General features: G+C 41.1%; 1 non-coding gene across 1 annotated transcript; it reads right to left on the bottom strand.

The window, feature by feature from the left end:
• Positions 1-486: 486 nt before the first annotated feature.
• On the bottom strand, positions 487-594 carry LOC148567319 (small nucleolar RNA R71). The gene has a single exon (XR_015881803.1). It is a non-coding gene; the product is annotated as a small nucleolar RNA R71 (small nucleolar RNA).
• Positions 595-9,721: the final 9,127 nt, after the last annotated feature.

Raw genomic sequence — 9,721 nt, 5'->3', positions numbered from 1 at the left:
CCGGAAAGGACTCTGAAGAGAAAATTAAGAGAAGCTAAAATACAACAATCCAGAGATAACCTTTCAGAAATTTTCAAACAGGAAGAGGAGATGGCAGCCGAAAATAATAATAATGTAAGGAAGATGCTTGGTGACTTCACTGCACCTAATTCCAATTTACATGGAAGAAGCATCTCCATTCCTGCCATTGGAGCAAACAACTTTGAGCTAAAACCTCAATTAGTTTCTCTGATGCAGCAGAACTGCAAGTTTCATGGACTTCCATCTGAAGATCCTTTTCAGTTCTTAACTGAATTCTTGCAGATATGTGATACTGTTAAGACTAATGGAGTAGATCCTGAAGTCTACAGGCTCATGCTTTTCCCTTTTGCTGTAAGAGATAGAGCTAGATTATGGTTGGATTCTCAACCTAAAGACAGCCTGAACTCTTGGGATAAGCTGGTCACGGCTTTCTTAGCCAAGTACTTTCCTCCTCAAAAGCTGAGCAAGCTTAGAGCTGATGTTCAAACCTTCAGACAGAAAGAAGGTGAATCCCTCTATGAAGCTTGGGAAAGATACAAACAGTTGACCAAAAAGTGTCCTTCTGACATGCTTTCAGAATGGACCATCCTGGATATATTCTATGATGGTTTATCTGAGCTATCAAAGATGTCACTGGACACTTCTGCAGGTGGATCCATTCACCTAAAGAAAACGCCTGCAGAAGCTCAAGAACTCATTGATATGGTTGCTAATAACCAGTTCATGTACACTTCTGAAAGGAATCCTGTGAGTAATGGGACGCCTATGAAGAAGGGAGTTCTTGAGGTTGATACTCTGAATGCCATATTGGCTCAGAATAAAATATTGACTCAGCAAGTCAATATGATTTCTCAGAGTCTGCATGGAATGCAAGCTGCATCCAACAGTACTCAAGAGGCATCTTCTGAAGAAGAAGCTTATGATCCTGAGAACCCTGCAATAGCAGAGGTAAATTACTTAGGTGAACCTTATGGAAACACCTATAACTCAACATGGAGAAATCATCCAAATTTCTCATGGAAGGATCAAAAGCCCCAACAAGGCTTTAATAATGGTGGAAGAAACAGGTTTAGCAATAGCAAGCCTTTTCCATCATCAACTCAGCAACAGACAGAGAACTCTGAACAAAATGCTTCTAATTTAGCAAATCTAGTCTCTGATCTATCTAAGGCCACTGTAAGTTTCATGAATGAAACAAGGTCTTCCATTAGAAATTTGGAAGCACAAGTGGGCCAGCTGAGTAAAAGGATCACTGAAATCCCTCCTAGTACTCTCCCAAGCAATACAGAAGAGAACCCAAAAGGAGAGTGCAAGGCCATTGACATAAGCGCCATGGCCGAACCTGAGAGGAGAGGAGAGGACATGAATCCCAAGGAGGAATACCTCCAGGGACGTCCAGTGATCAATAAGGAGCTTCCCTCTGGGAAACCAAAAGACTCTGAGGCTCATCTAGAGACCATAGAGATTCCATTGAACCTCCTTATACCCTTCATGAGCTCTGATGAATATTCCTCTTCTGAAGAGAATGAAGATGTCACTGAAGAGCAAACTGCCAAGTTTCTTGGTGCAATCATGAAGCTGAATGCCAAATTATTTGGCATTGATACTTAGGAAGTTGAACCTCCCTTGTTCATCAATGAACTAAGTGATCTGGATCAACTGACATTGCCTCAGAAGAGACAGGATCCTGGAAAGTTCATAATACCCTGTACCATAGGCACAATGATCTTTAAGGCTCTGTGTGACCTTGGTTCAGGAATAAACCTCATGCCCCTCTCTGTAATAGAGAAACTGGGAATCTATGGGGTGCAAGCTGCTAAAATCTCACTAGAGATGGCAGACAGCTCAAGAAAACAGGCTTATGGACAAGTAGAAGATGTATTAGTAAAGGTTGAGGGCCTTTACATACCTACTGATTTCATAGTCCTGGATACTGGAAAGGAAGAGGATGAATCCATCATCCTAGGAAGACCTTTCCTGGCCACAGCAAGAGCTGTGATTGATGTTGACAGAGGTGAAATAGTCCTTCAATGGAATAAGAACTCCCTTGTGTTTAAAACTCAAGGATTTCCCTCTGCAACCATGGAGAGGAAGCTTGAAAAGCTTCTCTCAAAGCAGAGTCAACCAGAGCCCCCACAGTCAAACTCTAAGTTTGGTGTTGGGAGGCCACAAACAAACTCTAAGTTTGGTGTTGAACTCCCATATCCAAACTCTAATTTTGGTGTTGGAGAGTCTCAACAAAGCTCTGCACATCTGTGAGGCTCCATGAGAGCCCACTGTCAAGCTATTGACATTAAAGAAGCGCTTGTTGGGAGGCAACCCAATGTTTATCTAATTCTTATTTTTATTATTTTTCATGTTTTCTTAGGTTCATGATCATGTGGAGTCACAAAATAAATATAAAAATTGAAAACGGAATCAAAAACAGCAGAAGAAAAATCACACCCTGGAGGAGCATCTGTCTGGCGTTCAGCGCCAGAACAGAGCATGGTTCTGGCGCTGAACGCCCAAAATGGGCAGCTTCTGGGCGCTGAACGCCAGAACAGGCATGGTTCTGGCGTTCAACGCCAGAAATGGCACACAGATGGGCGTTGAACGCCCAAAATGGCCACCAACCTGGCGCTGAACGCCCAGAGTTGGATACAAAGGCATTTTTACATGCCTAATGGGTGCAGGGATGTAAATCCTTGAAAACCTCAGGATCTGTGGACCCCACAGGATCCACTCAGGATCTGTGGACCCCACAGGATCCACTCAGGATCTGTGGACCCCACAGGATCCACTCAGGATCTGTGGACCCCACAGGATCCCCACCTACCTCCACTCACTTCTTCTCACCACTCTCTTTCACACAACCCCACAAACACTCTTCCCTAAAAACCCCTCACCAATCACCTCAATCTCTCTTCCCCACTAAACCTTCACCACTCACATCCATCTCCTCTTCCCCATAAATCCACCTCATAAACTCCACCTACCTTCAAAATTCAAAACCAATTTCCCACCCAAACCCACCCATATGGCCGAACCTTAACCCCCCCTCCATTCCCTATATAAAGACCTCCATTCTTCACCAAATTCACACAACACACCCCTCTATACTCTCCTTAGCCGAAACCACATCTCCCTCTCCCTCTCCATATTTCTTCTTCTTCTTCTTCTATTCTTTTGTTTATTGCTCGAGGGCGAGCAATATTCTAAGTTTGGTGTGGTAAAAGCATAGCTTTTTTGTTTTTCCATTATCATTGATGGCACCTAAGACTGGAGAATCCTCTAGAAGAGGGAAAGGGAAGATAAAAGCTTCCACATCCGAGTCATGGGAGATGGAAAGGTTCATCTCCAAAGCCCATCAAGACCACTTCTATGATGTTGTGGCCAAGAAAAAGGTGATCCCTGAGGTCCCTTTTAAACTCAAAAGAAATGAGTATCCGGAGATCCGACATGAAATTCAAAGAAGAGGTTGGGAAGTTCTAACAAATCCCATCCAACAAGTCGGCATCCTAATGGTTCAGGAGTTCTATGCCAATGCATGGATCACCAAGAACCATGATCAAAGTAAGAACCCGGATCCAAAGAACTATGTTACAATGGTTCGGGGGAAATACTTAGATTTTAGTCCGGAGAATGCGAGGTTGGCGTTCAACTTGCCATACATGGAAGAGAACGCACGCCCCTACACAAGGAGAGTCAACTTTGATCAAAGGTTGGACCAAGTCCTTATGGACATATGTGTAGAAGGAGCTCAATGGAAGATTGACTCCAAAGGCAAGCCAGTTCAACTAAGAAGATTGGACCTCAAGCCTATAGCTAGAGGATGGTTGGAGTTTATTCAATGCTCAATCATTCCCACTAGCAACCGGTCTGAAGTTACTATAGACCGGGCCATCATGATCCATAGCATCATGATTGAAGAAGAGGTGGAAGTTCATGAGATTATACCTCAAGAACTCTACAAGGTGGCTGACAAGTCCTCCACTATGGCAAGGTTAGCCTTCCCTCACCTCATTTGCCACCTATGCAATTCAGCTGGGATTGACATAGAGGGAGATATCCTCATCAAAGAGGACAAGCCCATCACTAAGAAAAAGATGGAGCAAGCAAGAGAGCCCAGTCATGGAGCTTAAGAGGCGCAAGAAGCTCATTTCCATGAGATCCCTGAGATGCCTCAAATGCACTTTCCTCCACAAAATTATTGGGAGCAAATCAACACCTCCCTAGGAGAATTGAGTTCCAATATGGGACAACTAAGGGTGGAACATCAAGAGCACTCCATCATGCTGCATGAAATAAGAGAAGATCAAAAGGCAATGAGGGAGGAGCAACAAAGACAAGGAAGAGACATAGAAGAGCTCAAGGACATCATTGGTTCCTCAAGAAGGAAACGCCACCATCACTAAGGTGGATTCATTCCTTGTTCTTCTTACTTCTGTTTTTCGTTTTCTATGTGCTTATCTATGTTTGTGTCCCCATTACATGATCATTAGTAGTTAGTAACTTTGTCTTAAAGATATGAATGTCCTATGAATCCATCACCTCTCTTAAAAGAAAAATGTTTTAATTCAAAAGAACAAGAAGTACATGAGTTTCGAATTTATCCTTAAACTTAGCTTAATTATATTGATGTGGTGACAATGCTTCTTGTTTTCTGAATGTATGCTTGAACAGTGCATATGTCTTTTGAAGTTGTTGTTTAAGAATGTTAAATATGTTGGCTCTTGAAAGAATGATGACTAGGAGACATGTTATTTGATAATCTAAAAGATCATAAAAATGATTCTTGAAGCAAGAAAAAGCAGCAAAGAACAAAGCTTGCAGAAAAAAAAAAAGAAAAAAAAAGGGGCGAAAAAAAAGAATAGAAAAAAAATAGAAAGAAAAAGAAAAAGCAAGCAGAAAAAGCCAATAACCCTTAAAACCAAAAGGCAAGGGCAAATAAAAAGGATCCCAAGGCTTTGAGCATCAGTGGATAGGAGGGCCTAAAGGAATAAAATCCTGGTCTAAGCGGCTAAACCAAGCTGTCCCTAACCATGTGCTTGTGGCGTGTAGGTGTCAAGTGAAAACTTGAGACTGAGCGGTTAAAGTCAAGGTCCAAAGCAAAAACAAAGAGTGTGCTTAAGAACCCTGGACACCTCTAATTGGGGACTCTAGCAAAGCTGAGTCACAATCTGAAAAGGTTCACCCAATTATGTGTCTGTGGCATTTATGTATCCGGTGGTAATACTGGAAAACAAAGTGCTTAGGGCCACGGCCAAGACTCATAAAGAAGCTGTGCTCAAGAATCATCATACTGAACTAGGAGAATCAATAACACTATCTGAACTCTGAGTTCCTATAGATGCCAATCATTCTGAACCTCAATGGATAAAGTGAGATGCCAAAACTATTCAAGAGGCAAAAAGCTATAAGTCCCGCTCATATGATTGAAGCTCTGTTTCATTGATAGTTTGGAATTTATAGTATATTCTCTTCTTTTTATCCTATTTGATTTTCAGTTGCTTGGGGACAAGCAACAATTTAAGTTTGGTGTTGTGATGAGCGGATAATTTATACGCTTTTTGGCATTGTTTTTAGTATATTTTTAGTAGGATCTAGTTACTTTTAGGGATGTTTTCATTAGTTTTTATGTTAAATTCACATTTCTGGACTTTACTATGAGTTTGTGTGTTTTTCTGTGATTTCAGGTATTTTCTGGCTGAAATTGAGGGACTTGAGCTGAAATCAGATTCAGAGGTTGAAAAAGGACTGCTGATGCTGTTGGATTCTGACCTCCCTGCACTCAAAGTGGATTTTCCGGAGCTACAGAACTCGAAATGGCGCGCTTCTAATTGCGTTGGAAAGTAGACATCCAGGGCTTTCCAGCAATATATAATAGTCCATACTTTGGCCAAGAATTGACGACGTAAACTGGCGTTCAACGCCAGCCTTCTGCCCAAATCTGGCGTCCAGCGCCAGATTAGGATCCAAAACCAGAGTTGAACGCCCAAACTGGCACAGAAACTGGCGTTCAACTCCACAAATGGCCTCTGCACGTGCAACACTTAAGCTCAGCCCAAACACACACCAAGTGGGCCCCGGAATTGGATTTATGCATCAATTACTTACTCATGTAAACCCTAGTGACTAGTTTATTATAAATAGGACCTCTTACTATTGTATTAGGCATCTTTAGTCTCAGTTTTATTCCATTGTACATCTTAGGAGACTATTGATCTCGTTTAGGGGGCTGGCCATCCCGGCCATGCCTGGACCTTCACTTATGTATTTTCAACGGTAGAGTTTTTACACTCCATAGATTAAGGTGTGGAGCTCTGCTGTTCCTCAAAGATTAATGCAAAGTACTACTGTTTTCTATTCAATTCTTCTTATTTCTCTTCTAAGATATCCATTCGCACCCAAGAACGTGATGAAGGTGATGATTATGTGTGACGCTCATCATCCTTCTCCCTTATGAACGCGTGCCTGACAAACACTTCTGTTCTACATGAAATAAGCTAGAATGAGTATCTCTTAGATCTCCTAATCAGAATCTTCGTGGCGTAAGCTAGAATGATGGCGGCATTCAAGAGAATCCGGAAGGTCTAAACCTTGTCTGTGGTATTCTGAGTAGGATTCAATGATTGAATGACTGTGACGAGCTTCAAACTCGCGAGTGCTGGGCGTTAGTGACAGACGCAAAAGGAGGGTGAATCCTATTCCAGCATGATCGAGAACCGACAGATGAATAGCCGTGCTGTGACAGGGTGCGTGAGCATATTATTCACTGAGAGGAGGGGATGTAGCCACTGACAACGGTGATGCCCTTGCATACAGCCAGCCATGGAAAGAAGTAAGACAGATTGGATGAAGATAGCAGGAAAGCAGAGGTTCAGAGGAACGAAAAGCATCTCCATTCGCTTATCTGAAATTCTCACCAATGAATTACATAAGTATCTCTATCCCTATTTTATTATATTAAATTCGAAAACTCCATGATTATTTTATATCCGCCTGACTGAGATTTACAAGGTGACCATAGCTTGCTTCATACCAACAATCTCCGTGGGATTCGACCCTTACTCACGTAAGGTATTACTTGGACGACCCAGTGCACTTGCTGGTTAGTTGTATCGAAGTTGTGACAATTATGAATTAAGATCAAAGCACTAAGCTTTGGAGCCATTACCAGGGATTGTTTGAGCCTGGACAACACAATTTCGTGCACCAAGGGTCTTGCAGATAAGAGTGATACCCTTTGGAGAATTGAGCTTTGATGAAAGAATGAAGGTTGAAAATGATCCTGATGAGCTACTAAATGGTTTATGCTTGGAAGGCAAAAACTGAGAAAGGGATTCAGATGGAGACCCAAGCTAGTTGAAGAGGATTGATCTCATACCTGAAGCCAAAGTTTGGTATGAGATAGTAAGAAGATCCATACTCCCCACTAGAAATACCTCAAAGGTCACAATAAAGAGAGCAATTCTAATATACTACATATTCAAAGGAGGAGAAATCAATATTCCACAGATCATAGCAGACAGCATCCAAGAAATGGCTGAGGATAACGGCAAATTAAGCAGACTTGGTTGTCCAAGCACCATTTTGAGGCTATGCAATAGAGCAGGGGTACTCTTTGAGGATGCAGATATAGATCGGGTAAAGGGAGGCAGAGGAATCACTAAGCAAAGGATGGAAGGTGTCACTGACACCCAAGAGGAGAGAAGACCTCAAGGCAGGAGAAAGAGACCACAAAGGGAAGAGGGACAAGCTTCTGATGCAATGGACTTAAGCCAAATGCAACAAGCCATTGAAGAAATGTCTCAGCAATACATGAGAGCACAAGAACAATAACAAGAGCAATACTTGAGGCAACAAGAGCAATACTTGAGAGCTCAGGAGCAGCAAGAAAGTTGGCAGCTGAAAATGATGGAACAATAAGAAAACTTCCAATTGAGAATGATGGACCAGCAAAGAGTATTTCAAGCAAGAATTCTGGAGCAACAGAGGGAACAATCTAGTCACTTTCAAGAATCATTCGACAAAGTGTTCCAATAACACGCTAAACAGGAAAAATACCTCCAGGATCTTCGTCAATAGAAAAGCATATACCACGCAGCTGGAGAAGCTTGGCACTTGGACATAATTGAGTATGATATAGAGACTCAAACAAAGCTAAACTACGTAGTCTGTGGCATGCCAGTAGTAAATCGAGAGATCAAACCATTCGTCCAATGCCAGGAATTAGTGAACAAGCAAAGAGCAAGAGTCCATGGAAACATAGAATGAATGGAACAACGATTGAAGGAAGCTGGACTCTGGGATCAGGTAGATTTCTCTTGGCCTCCGAAACAACCTGCTGAAGAGCCACAAGAAACAAACAAGAAGAGGAAGTAGGAGCCAAACAAGAAAGGAGAGTCCAGCAAAGGAAAAGAGCACAAAAAGTAGAGGTGGTAGAGTTGTTTCATGATCTTAGTAAATAAGGAGGATGCATATCTGCAACATGATATGCCTTCCAAGTTATGCAATTGTTATAATTAAGATTTTATGCTTTGCACGTCTATGTTTTGAATGAGTTCTGCATTTGGTCTTTTATTTTTCCTAATTCTCAAAATAAATGATCTAGTATAAGTGACTGCATCATTTTCATCCTACTGGAATATATGTCTTGTTCCTTTGCATGAATAAGAGAAAAATATTGAAACAGGAAGTGAATGTCCAATGTGGTAGAAATGATGAGAAAGTTCAGTGGTGGTATGTATGATTGCTAAAGCAAGCTCATTAATAAAAGATAAAGGTTAGGATGATCCCTTGTAGTGTGAATCTAGTTGCTGTTGTAAAGCCTTCAATTAATAATTATCCTTGGAAAAAGAAAGAGCAAGAAAAGGAAGGAAGAAAAGCCAAGAATTGGCAACAAAAATGAAAGAAACAAATAAAAAGGCTAGACACCAATAGCTTAGACCTTAGGACATATGCCTGTGATGCTATTGTATTAGGATCTGCTTGGATTAGTAGGTTCTGAGGAGTATTTTCAAACTTGGTAACTTGGATTAACTAATCCAGGATTACCAACCGAAAATCAATCCACCATCAAGAGCAACCTAATTACAAAGAATTTAGTAGCCCAAAGAGGTGCTGGGCATCAATGTCTTAGGATGAATTGTGAGCCAAGTGTCTGTGGTGGAGATGTGTTGACTGAAAAACAAAGCTAAAAAGCTGCTGCAACACATAACACTTAGCTTTGAATAAAAATGTATAAGCTTCTCAGCAGGAAAGACAAAAGAAAATCAAAACACCAAGGATGGATGAATAACAAGGCTCACAGCAGCAACTTTGGTTATCATTTAAAGGGACATTTCAAGCCTGAAATCTAATAAAAGAAGAGCTTCAATTGCATTTGCATAAAATCCCATGAACCAAATTCAATTACCTGCTAAATAAGGACATATAGGCTTCTCTGTTTTCTTTCATTTCTTCTCATGTTTTAGTGCTTGCTTGGGGACAAGCAAGATTTAAGTTTGGTGTTGTGATGACAAGTCATCTTATGCTAGTTTCACAAGCATTTTTCATTTGTTTCATTAGGTTTTATGCACTTTCTTGCACAATAAGTAAGTTGTTGGAGTGGAATTTCATGATTATTGTGATTCAATCAAACATCATTTATTTTATACAAAATCATGAGACTTATACAAGAACTAAGTGATTATTATGATTGATGCAGTGATTTTGG

Source organism: Arachis ipaensis, chromosome B4 (assembly GCF_059453495.1).
Source record: "Arachis ipaensis isolate K30076 ecotype BB chromosome B4, ASM5945349v1, whole genome shotgun sequence".
NCBI lineage: Eukaryota > Viridiplantae > Streptophyta > Magnoliopsida > Fabales > Fabaceae > Arachis > Arachis ipaensis.
This window is presented reverse-complemented; position numbering and strand designations above follow the sequence as displayed.